The following is a 13,328-nucleotide window of genomic DNA, read 5'->3' as shown; positions in this document are numbered from 1 at the left end:
TCTCAGGGGACTAATATCTATCTTCCAATGCAACTAGGTACTTTCACTGCAACTTAGTCTTCCAGAAGTACTTAGAACAATAGGGATAAATAATTCCCCCAAGTTCACCCATATCTGGGACAAGATGTCAACTCAGGCTTTCCTGGCTCTGAGACCAGCTCTCTGCCTAATGGCCCACTTTCTGACTAAATCAAAATGCCCAATTGAGAAGATGGAAATGGGAATGCATCAGACCATTACAGAGTTGTTGTTGTTCAGTCATGTCCAACTCTTGGCGACACCATTTGGAGTTTTCTGGGTAGAGAGATACTGCAGTAGTTCACCATTTCGTTCCCAGGCTCATTATAAGATGAGGAAACTGAGGCAAACAGAATTAAGGTCAAACAGCTATTAAGTGTCTGAGGTCAGATTTGAACTCAGGAAGATGAGTCTGCGACTTTAGTTTCATACTCTATCCACTATTCTAACTAGCTACCCTTGTTACAGAGTAATACCACAGTAAAGTGAAATATAGAACATATGAATAATTAGATATCAAATTACTAAGTCTTTTTAGTCACTGTCTACTTGAGTACAATCAACAAAAGTGCAAGAATGTTATATAAGACACTTATTATTTCTATGAACCATTAAGTGTTTGAACATAATTTTAGAGATATTTGAAAGTTAAGTAATATGAAACAGTTGAAGAATGACACAATATATCAATCATATTTGCAATCTTGACCCCCATTACAAAATATACATTGCTATCTATCACATTGCTATCAATCTATATGTATATGGTATGTTAATCAAATACTAAACACAGATATTATTATATGGATGACATAGATATATGTATATATAACAGTACACATAGCAATCATTAGTTCCCATTAAATATGTGAGAAAAAAACTACAGTTTTTTTTAAAGCTTGTGAGTTCAGAAATAGAGGTGAGAAAATCTATAAAAACAAAGAGCAGCTTGAATAGCCTTTAGAAAGAGTCCTAGGAAAGCTTGGGTCTACATCAGAGTTAACTAGGTCCTATTCAACATGTCTACATATAAGGAATTTTGAAAAATATAAAATTTCAACTTCACTTTTTATATTGCTTGGAATTATACCAATTAGACATTCATTAGGTTAAGAACTTTCAATTCTCTAGAATTACATGTAATTCATGCATTAGTCAGAAGACATTCTTCCTAACTAGATACAGAAATGAAAGTTTTGATGATGTAGTAGGGAGAGAGAAGGAATCTGGTAATTTGAGAACAGATAATTCTTTCAGGGTAGTGTCATCTTGTGTGGGATTCTATGGCAGAACTAGAAACTAGTGGGCAAAAGGATGATAGAAAAGAATGGTAAGGAAGAACTGAATACAAATCTGGTCTATTCAAGAATCTTTACCTATGACTGTCCTTATGCCAAGGAATGGAGAGGAATACTATGACCTACCTATGTTTCTTCATCTTCCTTTTTTCTCCTACAAAGCACAATCTCCTTTTTCCAGGACTCAAAACTCTGTTTAATTTTAAATTTCATCTACATTACCAGTTAAAATACACATTTATTGGATATTCTAAGAATCTAATCACTAATCATAATAATGTTTCTATGAAATAAATATTCTGATTATCAAACAAAACAAAAATTTGAAAGAAAACTTGTAATTTCTCTAAGTCATCCTGTAATATATACAAATTGTCCATAAATAATTGTTTCAGCCAAGACACTTCACATAAGGATGACTTAGGGCTTGCATTATGAATCATTCATCATTGAAAATTTGCATTCGCTTTATTTTATTTCTGACTAGAACAAAAGAACCCTCATTTTAAAGCTTTAAAAATGATTTTAAAAGTTGTCATGGTTTACTACTGTGAGTTCATATGAAATAAAATATATTACAAAATAGTTTTTCAATCTCAAATAGAAACATTTTTCCAAGACTGGTTTATATCCCCATCTCATTTTCTCTTTATGTTTGATGCCAATAAATCTGTGCATGCAGAACAAAAGGAATATGTACTTTATAAAATCTTTCATTAGTATTTGTATCACACTGGCCCATTTCACAGCTGATCAATGAGAACTCCATTGCAAGCAGACACTGAGTGCAAATTATTAAGACTTTCCAAGAAATGAATATGAAATCTAACTATTTATAGTTTGTATTTCTTCACCTAATTCTTAGAATCATACTGTGTCACAGTATAATTTAGATACTGTCTTACCCAATTTCCTCATTGTAAAAGTGAGGAAACATAATTATGCATTACTTTGGTTTTCATGTGATTGTTTTGCATACTTTAGAATATAAGATTGTGGACAGTGACCATGACCTATGTCTTATATTTATTTTTATCCCCACATGGAAAAATAAACTGATAGAAAGTGTTTCAAGAGCAAAGACCATTTCTCTTTTACCTTTGTAAAGATACCTAACTCATTTGTTGTTATTGTTCAGTCATGTCTGATTCTTTGTGAGCCCGTATGGGATTTTCTTGTCAAAGATACTGAAGTGGTTTGCCATTTACTTCTCCAGTGGACTAAAACAAGACAAAGTAAAACAAACAAACAAAAAAAAACCAGTGTGACTTGTGCAGGGTCACACAGCTAGTGAGTATCCAACATCGGATTTGAACTTAGGTCTTCCTGACTCCATGCCTAGGGCTCTATCCACTGAGTCACCTAGCTGCCAACACATAGCATAGTTTTTAAAAGATCCTAATAGATTTAAATTAAATGGAATGGAGGATCTAACAGAATTAACAAGAACATCAAGAGATATTGGTTGAATTGGTTGATATTTTAAGTATATATGTGATGTGGGTATTGGGTCTCTCCTCCCACCTCCCAGCCTATTGACATAGAACTTGCCCTGTTAGGTAAGAGTCAAGTTGCAGAAAGGAATAATTTAAAGAGGCCCCAAATGGGTCTTCAGTAATTGTGACTTCTTTATTAAATTTTATTTATTTTATTCTGAACTTTAAAAAATAGAACAAGCATTTCCATAATAGAATAGAATAGGAAAAAAAACTTTTTGCATATGACGCTGCAAACCTTTTGCAAACAACTTGCTACTCCTTATAAATATATAATAAAGTTATATATTTTTTTTCCTTTTTCCTACCTGTCCCCCACTGGCCTATATATGTGTTATGAATATCTATATATGTATATGTATCTCTATACATATATAGAGAGATGCATATAAACACACATATGTAAGACCATTCTATACATAATTCTATTTATCAGTTCTTTCTCCAGATACAGATAGTTTCTTCCTTCATGGGAACTTTGTAGTTAATTTGGGTATTTATAATAGTCAAAATGACAGTTGCTCATGGTTGTTTTTAAGACAATATTGCTATTATTTTATACATTATTTTCTTTTTTTTTACTTCTCCATGTTTATTTTTTAAATTAAACTTCATGTTTATTTTTAGTTTACATCATTCATTTGAACAAGATTTTGAGTTACAAATTTTCTCCCCATCTTTCCTCTACCCATCACCCCAAAACAGTGATCCCACTGTGTACCCCTTGCCCCAATCCATTCTCTCCTATATCCTCCTCCATCCACCCTCAAACTTTCCAGTAGGGCAAGATGGATCTCCATCCCCCAGTGCCTGTATATCTTATTTCCCAGTTGCATGTAAAAATAATAATAATAGTAATAATAATAATAATACATTTTTAAAAACATTTTATTTTAAAACTTTCAATTCCAGATGCTTTCTTTTCCTCCCTGGTCACCCTTACTGGAAAGAAAAGTAATTCAAAATAGGTTGTACATATATAGTTATGCAAAACATTTCCATACTGGATGTATTATGAAAGACTGACCATATTTCCCTCCATTCTATCCTGCCCCCTACTTGCTCTATTCTCTACTTTGACCGTGTCTCTTTTCAAAAGTGTGTGCTTGTAACTACCCTCCCCCCAACCTGTCCACCCCTCCATCATTCTCTCTCTCATCCCCTTCCTCCCTACTCTCCTATAGTGCAAATACCCTATTTAATGTCTTTGTCATCCCCCTCCCCAAGCCAAATTCAATGAGAGTAAGGTTAACCCGTTCCCTTTTGCCTTCCTTTTCTTCCCCTCCATTGTAACAGTTCCCCTTGCCTCTTCTGTATGTGATAATTTACCCCATTCTGCCTCTCTCCATCTCCTCTCATTATGTTCTTCTCTTAACTCTCAATTTCACCTTTTAAGTATCATCCCTTCCTATTCAATTGATCCTGTGCCCTCTGTCTATGTATACCTGTATATATATATACACCCTTACATATGTATTCCTGTATCCTTATACACTCCTATATAGACATATATATATGTATGTACACACACACGTAAACATATATATATATATATATATACACACACACACATACACACACACACACAAACACATTTATTTTCCCTTCAACTCTCCTCATACCAAGAAAAGTTTCATAATGTACAATTGTCTTTTTTCCATGTAGGAATGTAAATAGTTCAACTTTGATAAATTCCTTATAATTTCTTTTCCCTGTTTACCTTCTCATGCTTCTCTTGCTTCTTGTATCTAAATGTCAAATTTCCTATTCAACTCTAGTTTTTTTCATCAAGAAAGCTTGAAAGACCTCTATTTCATTGAATAACCATATTTTCCCTGAAACATGATACTCAGTTTTGCTGGGTAGGTGATTCTTGGTTTTAATTCTAGCTCCTTTGACCTGCAGAGTATTATATTCCAAGCCCTTTGATTTCTCAATGTAGAAGCTGCCAGATCCTGTATTATGCTGATTGTGTTTCCACAATGCTCAAATTGTTTCTTCTTGGCTGCTTGTAATATTTTCTCCTTGATCTGGGAACTCCGGAACATGGCTATAATATTCTTAGGAGTTTTCTTTTTGAATAATTTTCAAGAGGTGATTGGTGAATTCTTTCTTTCTTTTTTATTTTTTTTTTAATTTTAATTTTTTGCCTTTTGGAGGGTATTTGGGGTTCAGTGACTTGCACAAGGTCACACGGCTAGATTTTTGTGTGTGTTAAGTCTCTGAGGCCGGATTTGAACTTAGGTCCTCGACTCCAGAGCTGGTGAGCTATTCACTGTACCACCTAGCCACCCTGGTGAATTCTTTCAACTTCTATGTTGCCCTATGGTTCTAAAACATCAGGGCATTTTTCCTTGAGAATTTCTTGAAGGATGATTTCTAAGTTCTTTTTTGGTCATGGCTTTCATGTAATCCAATAATTTTTAAATTATCTCTCCTGGATCTATTTTTCAGTTCAGTGTTTTTTCCAGTGAGATATTTCACACTGCCTTTTGCTTTTTTTCATTTGTTTGGATCTTTTTAAATAGTAGCTTGATGTCTCATAAAGTCATTAGCTTCTATTTGCTCTAATCTAATTTTGAAGGAATGATTCTCTCGAGTAAGCTTTTGAGATTCTTTTTGCATCTGGCAAATTTGGCTTTTTAAGGCACTCTTCTCCTCATTGGCTTTTTGGATCTCTTTTGCCTTTTGAGTTAGTCTATTTTTTAAGGTGTTATTTTCTTCAGTCAGGTTGTTGACTCTCTTTTCATGATTTTCTTGCATAATTCTCATTTCTCTTACCAATTTTTCCTCCACTTCTCTTATTTGGTTTTCAAAATCCTTCTTAAGCTCCTCTATGGCCTGTAACCAATTCATATTTTTTCTTGGAAGCTTTTAGTACAGGAGTTCTGACTTTGTTGTCTTCTTGCTATTCCATGCTTTGATGCTTTTTGTCCCCAAAAAAGGAATCCAAAGTTGGATTGCTGTGCTTGCTTTGCTTCCTTTGCTTGCTTATGTTGCCACTCAGTTACTTAACTTTTGAGCTTTTGCCACAGTAGAACTCTGTTTCCAGAGAGCAGTGTCACAAATCACTGGGATTTTCACAGCTGCCAGAGCTATTAGTTTGGTGCCCTCTCAGAAGCCTCCACCATCTTTGGGACCTGGTCACACACCCCAGGACTGACACCCAAGACAGTGATCGAGATCCAAGCAGGTTAAACAGCAGCAATTTCCCCTCAGAATGGTTGCTTGGTCGCCCTTCAATCTGCAGGCCAGGAACTCTGAAGCAGCCATGGGGCTGCAGCCACAGCACCTCAGCTGCTTCTCCCTCCAGGGGCAGAGATTGGATGACACTCCCAGACTCCCTGTTCCCAAAGTCTACACTGACCTCTCACTTTGACTTTGGCTTTTTTGGGTTAATAATTCTGGAAACCACCACAGCTGCTGGTGATCTACTCTCCCTAGGTCCCTCTAGCAGTGGCTGGTTGGGCCACCCTGAGGCTAAAACCGCGGGCTCACATGGGGCTGGGCTCTGCTCCCAGTGCTCTGTGATGGACCCTTCCTGCCAGCCTTCTGGGCTGCCTTCAGTTGGAGATTTGTTTTTCTGTGTCAGCTTCTGTCAGGCTCTGTAGCTCTAAAATTTGTTTAGAGTCATATATTATAGGTTTTTATTGGGGGAGCTCAGGGAGTTTTCCTGCTTCTATGCTGCCATCTTGGCTCTGCCCCTACAATGTTCCCTTGATTCTGCTCATTTTCCTCTTTATTATTTTATGCATCTATCTATGTTTTTTATTTTTGTTTTTTAAGATCATGGAGCTCATCACTTCTAGTTGTTGCTTCTGAGAAGACAGGAGCTGTATCAGAAATTTCCAGGTTGCATCTATAAAAGGTTTGTTTCCTTGGATTCTGTCTGTGGAAGCCATGCTAGAAGCAGTCCCAATGGTCTGGAAGATATAGCTATGTTCAGAGCCTTTGGTCTTACCTCATCAGCTGTCCATAGGATAAGAGTTCCCTGATGGTCTAGAAGCCCTAAATAATTAAGTCATGATGCTTAATACCTATTGGCAATTGTCACATTTCTTTGGAGATTGTGTACGTGGTTTCTTTTTAAGCCAGCCTTCTTGTCTTAGTGAGATCAAAACTCTATTTGAATTTCCCTATATGCTGCAGTGGTCAATAATGTCTGTTTGCAGAATCATATAATCATGACTAGAGAGGGGGAATTATCATCTTTAGCTACACTAGCTATAATGGCCCTGGATTATCATAGGAAAATGATAATTTCTAGATTATTTAATTAACTCCATCCCATGGACTTTGATGAGACTGTTTAGTAGAAGGCACTTAGGAAGTTACTAGAAAGGAAAATGCTTGAGCCTTCCCAAGGCACTAGAGAATTATCTAGGTTTGAGAATGTGGAGATTTCCCAAAGCAGTCCAACTGATTTGCTGAGGACAGGAAATATTTAACTGGTAAAACTGTGTGGAAATTTTGTCTTCTTTTCCCCAACCCCTGCCAGTTGATGTAAACAGAAAGGAAGAGACAGAGGGTGATATATTAATGTGTTAATAAGGTTAAAAAAAACTTTAACACCTTCTTATGCCCCTAAGAAGTATGAAACAATTCTCCAGGATAGAATTAGAATAAGGACCTAGTCATTGATTGGTCAAATGTTTTGCCATGCACCCCAGGTTTCCCTTAAAAGAGCTGGACTTGGGGGTAATAGCCAACTTTGTGGGAAGTAGACCAGAGAGGGACACACATAACTGCATATAATTAGTTTGATGAGAGGCAGTATGGTCTAACTAGGTTGAAGAGCTGCCTCTGACTAATATTAGCTATTTGACAATGGACAAGGTTCTTAACCTCTCAATGCCCTTGGCAAGCCTCTGATATAATTAGTTTCAGAGGAGCTGTATATATGTATGGTGCAGGAACTTTCCCCATAAGGAGTTTTCTAATATTGGTAATATCATGGGGTTAAGACCCCTGCTGCCCAAAATTATACTGACAGATATGACCAGATAAAGACTTATTGAAATAATGCATTTCCATACCAGTTTAGCATTACATGTTAGCCAAGCACATTTATATTAAATAGTTTGTACTTCATGGAAGGAATGATTTTTGCAAAATCATCCCTTCCAGGAAGACAAGGACTTAAGCCACTAAAATGTGAGTCTTGCTAAAGTTTTGACAGACCATCATAAAAAATTGAAAATGAAGAATAGCTAAAATCTAGGATGACACTAGAAAACTTTTTGAATTTATGCCATTGTTCCTGTCAGTAGAACAATGACATAAATTCTTCATCAATAAAAAAGAGGTTTACTAGGTCCCTGGCATGACAGGGCCAGACTATGCCAAATGGCAATCAAAGAGATTACTCATTTTTCAATATTCTTGGTGGAGGGAAAGGAGGCTCTGCAAATTCAGACCTATGCATCTCCTATTGCAGAAGTGAAATTTCAGTCTTTGCAGTCAAATTTTCAGGGGATAGTTGCACTCTATGTGGCACATAGATATTCGACAGACATTTCTAGATTACTAAATTTAAAATAATTTCCACCTGTCATTGGTGAATGACACCTTAATTACCAAATATATTGGCCTTTTTCTCAGTCCTCATCCTTTACTTTTGTGCAGAATTTGACATTATTGTTCACTCCTATTTTATAATCTCCTGTTTTAAAGTTTCAGAGGCACTGCTCTCTCCTGGTTCTCTTCTTGTCTTTCCAACTGCTATTGTTCCTGTCTGGAAGAGGTCTATCTTCCTCCTCCCACTCTCTAAAAATAGGTTTCTCCAAGAGTTTCTCTTTGATCTTCACGTTGTTGTCATAGATTTTTGTACATATGCAGATAAATCTCAGTGCTATTACCTTGCAACTGAATCCTAAGGACCAAAAGACTTTCTATCTAACTTGCAGTTGAAGTCTTCTATATATGTTTTCTACCTATTAGAATGTCAACTCACTGAGAACAAGGAATATATTACTTTTTTATTTGTATACCCATCATTTAACATGGTATTAAAAACATAAGTGCTTAATAAATGTTTCCTTTATTCATTCATTATTGATGCTGTCTTTTATATTGATATTTTCAAGTAACTCGCTCTAACCAAAAAATAACCTTCTTCCAAAGACAGTGACAATTCCTTATTCTAAACCCACACTATATAATATGTATGTATGTATATGCATGTATGTATGCATGTGTGTATAAATGTATTAGAGAAAAAATAGAAACAGAGAAAAAGACAAATTAACAAAGAAAGACAGAGACAGACATAGCCAGGGAAAGACAGAATATCTTTGAATGTGCAATAATGTGCCTATATTTCTCTAATTTTTCCAATATTTAAAATTTTCAGCTTTTACAATCTGAATGAGTATAAGGTGAAATCTCAGAGGTGTATTAATTTAAATTTTTCTTATTAGTTGTAATGTGAGCATTCTTTCAAATAGCTATTGGTGGTTTTCATTTATTTCAACTCTTTATTTACCATCTAATCAAAGCTTTCCTTTATTTTTATCCCACTCTCTTCTATTTCCATATATTTTTGCAGGCCATCCCCCCATCACTGGTATATACATCTTCCACATCTCTACTTCCTGAAATGTTTCTTTTCTTTTTAAGGTCAGATCAGGTGCCACCATCTTTTGAAAGTACCTTCACATCATGCCTTCTCTTTTGCCAATATAAAGAGCTCTACACCCCCCTTCAACTTTTTTTCCCAAAACATTTATCTGGCCTCACCTTTGTCCTTATTACAATCTACCATGCTAATTGATATTTCAGTCTAATCCTTGAGGACAAGGACTGTCTTTTTTCATCTTTATAGATTCTAAGAATATAGCACAGTGCCTCTCCAGTATCTTGAAGTGAATAGAGTTCATCTTTGCCTGGAACTTTCTTTAGTCTTAATATCAATCTTCCTCAGTAGGCAGATTATATGTAGGTTTATAGTGACATTTCTCTAAAAGTTTAGAATTAATAAATTATTATTTGTGCTAATCTATAAGGAGGTAGTGTGCTTATATCAAGCCTCTAAACAGAATCTGGAAAGACGGAAATTACAAAAAAAGTAAGTGAAACAATTTCCAGCTTAAGATAACAGAGAAGAACTTTAGGAATGGTCTATCTCACTTGGGTAAAAGGGGAGTACAACCCAGCACATATAGTGTCCAGGCAAACCAGCAGGAGTCTCTAAGTCACAGCACAAATCAATAACCAAAGTCTCTCTGTCCTGGCTCAGTAGGCCAGTGGCATGGCACTACAGCTGTGTGGCCTCTAGCCCTTGTACAGGAGGCAAATTGCCAGCAAGAGAGCCCAGGTAACAATAGGCATTACTTGGCCAGGAGACCCCAGTACAGTAAGGAAGCTGCCAGCATCTGAGGCCCCAGTGCATAAAGTTGGTGACCAGGTCCCTGGCTCCCAGCACAAAAGTTTGGGTGCCCCAGGAGCAGAGGTCAACTTTAAAAGTCATGAAATGGGAAAAAAACAGCAAGAAACAAAAAAGAGCCTTGACCATAGAAAGCTACTATGGTGACAGGAAAGATCAAAATACAAACTCCAAAGAATACAACATTGTTAAAATGATACAGGCAAAATCTAAAAGGGGATTATGAATTGGTCACAAGCCTAAAAAGCATTCTTGGAAGAGATCAAAAAGTATTTTAAAAATAAAATAAGAGAGATAGAAGAAAGACGAGGGGGGGAATCTACTGAAGTAAACAATACCTTAAAAAATAGAATTGGGAGGGGGGTGGCTAGGTGGCACAGTGAATAGAGTACTGGCCCTGGAGTTAGGAGGACCTGAGTTAAAATCCAGCTTCAGATACTTGACACACTAGCTGTGTGACCTTGGGCAAGTCACTTAACTCCAATTGCCCTGCATTCCCCCCTCCAAAAAGCAAAAAAAAAAAAAGAGGTAGAATTTGACAAATGTAAAAAAGAGGTACAAAAGCTGAAGAAAATAATTTCTTAGAAATTAGAATTGGATGAGTAGAAGCCAACGGCTCTATCAGGCATTAAGAATCAATCAAACAAAATCAAAAAGAATGAAAAAAACTATAAATATACAATACCTCATTTGGAAAATGAAGTGACCTGGAAAATAGATCCAGGAGAGATAATTTAAGAATTGTTGGTCTACCTAAAAGCCATAATCAAAAAAAGAGTCTGGACAGTATCTTTCAAAAAATTATCAAAGAAAACTGCCCTGTTATCCTAGAACAGAAAGTAAAATAGTCATTGAAAGAATCCACTAACTTCCTAAAAGAGATACCAAAATGAAAAATCTAAGAAATATTATAGCCAAATTACAGAATTATTGGGTCAAGCAGAAAAAACTGCAGGCAACCAGAAAGAAACAATTTAAATATCAAGGAGTTACATACAATCAGGAAAACACAGGATTTAGCAACTTCTTCATTAAAAGATTAGAGGGCTTAGAATATGATGTTCTGCAAAGGCAAAGGAGCTTGGATTACAACCAAGAATCAACTACCTAGCAAAATTGAGATTAATCTTTCAGGGAAAAAGATGGGCATTCAGTGAAATAGGGGACTTTCAAACTTTCCTAATGAAAAGACCAGAACTGAAGAGAAATTCCAATCTTCAAATACAAGATTCAAGAGAAGTATAAAAAGGTAAATGGGGGGGAAAGGGGGAGGAAGAAGCAAACATGGTATTTAATAAGGTTAAACTAGACTGCTATGCCACTGGCCTGTTGATTACATCCCTCCATGGGAAGATGATACTTCTCACTCTTGAGAACTGTATCTTTATTATGGCAATTAGAAGGAGTATAGGGGTGGCCAGGTAGCACAGCAAGTAAGAGCACCGGCTCCAGTGTTGAGAAGACCTGGAGATCGAATCCCGGGCTCAGACACTTAGCACCCACCCAGAAACACCTGGCCGTGTAACCTTGAGCAAGTTACTTAACCCCAATTGCTTAGGGGCGGCCAGGTGGCTCAGCGAGTAAGAGCACCGGTTCCAGTGTTTGGACGACCTGGAGATCGAATCCCGGGCTCAGACACTCAGCACCACACCCAGAAATAACTGGCCGTGTAACCTTGAGCAAGTTACTTAACCCCAATTGCTTAAAAAAAAAAGGAGTATACATAGAGAGTCATGGTACTGACCTCAATGTTGTATGCCTGTGAAACCTGAACAGTATACCAGCATGATGCCAGCAAACTGAATCACTTCCATTTGAATTGTATTAGGAAGATACTGAAGATCACCCAGCAGGATAAGGTGCCAGATACTGAGATGCTTTCTTGAACTAAACTGTGAAGCATTCACACTTTGCTTTAGAGAGTGCAACTCTGATGGGCTGACCACATTGTTTGAATTCAAAATGTACACTTGCTAACAGGACTTTTATGGAGAACTCACACAGGGCAAGTGTTCACAGGGTGATCAGAGCAAAAAATACAAGGACATTCTCAAGGTCTCTCTTAAGAACTCTGGAATTGATTGTGTGACATGGGACACACTGGCACAGGACCTCTAAGCATAGCATGCTCACATCACAGAAGGTGCTGTGCTCTATGAGTTGACTACAAGGTTGACCTATTAAACACAAACAAATGCATAATATGCTTTGGTTGCTAGTGGAACCATTTATGATGCTGTCAAAAAAGGGTGGCTACATTAGTGGAGAACTGTTCCCTTGTAGTTGGCCCCCACCTTTGGAATGTGAATATAATCATGTTTTTCCTTTAGTTATCACATCCACTCCACCCCTCACTTTGGACAGACCACTCATAAAAAGGCATTCTGCTTTTACCAAACCTCCTTCTAGCACTTAAATCTGCTTATTTAATACTCTTTCATTAACTATCATAATTGACTTAAGGCCCATGGCAATATTTTTCTACTACTGAGAAGCTTATACAAATTTATTAATAAATCAAAAACATAAGATCCTTTCTCAATTTAACTCAGTCCCACACTGCAGGAAAAAACCCTGGCATTTCAAAACTGAGGTTTTTGACCTTTATCATGCTTATGTTTCTATAGACCAAAAGCCATCCACTAGCTTACCGTTTTGGGAAAACTTCCTTTTCCTGTTCATAATATGTCAAAAGAAGTTATCTCCAGTCATAATTTAATATTAAAAATAAGACAGCTTTTAAGGTACCACCAAAAAAAGAATTATGAATAACACATGTAGAGGAACCTTAGAGTAAATTCCTGTCATCAGTAGGTAGAGGGAAAAGTTAAAACATTTCATCATCTTTTCATAAGTCCAGTCTATTTCAATAACACTCATCCAGAGTCAACCATATTCAGTTCAAACCATATCTACGCCAGAGTTAGTTTCTAATTAGAATGCCTGCCAAAGCTTCTCTCTCTCCAATTTTCTTCTTTCTCTCTCTGTCTCTGTCTCTGTCTCTCTGTCTCTCTGTCTCTGTCTCTGTCTCTGTCTCTGTCTCTCTCTCTCTCTGTCTCTCTCTCTCTCTCTCTCTCTCTCTCTCTCTCTCTGTCTGTCTCTGTCTGTCTCTCTGTCTCTCTCTCTCTGTCT

The sequence above is a fragment of the Petaurus breviceps genome, unplaced genomic scaffold, assembly GCF_028583685.1.
Source record: "Petaurus breviceps papuanus isolate PSGF00001 unplaced genomic scaffold, PetGlider_PUasm1.0 76, whole genome shotgun sequence".
Lineage (NCBI taxonomy): Eukaryota > Metazoa > Chordata > Mammalia > Diprotodontia > Petauridae > Petaurus > Petaurus breviceps.
Note: the sequence above shows the minus strand (reverse complement) of the source record.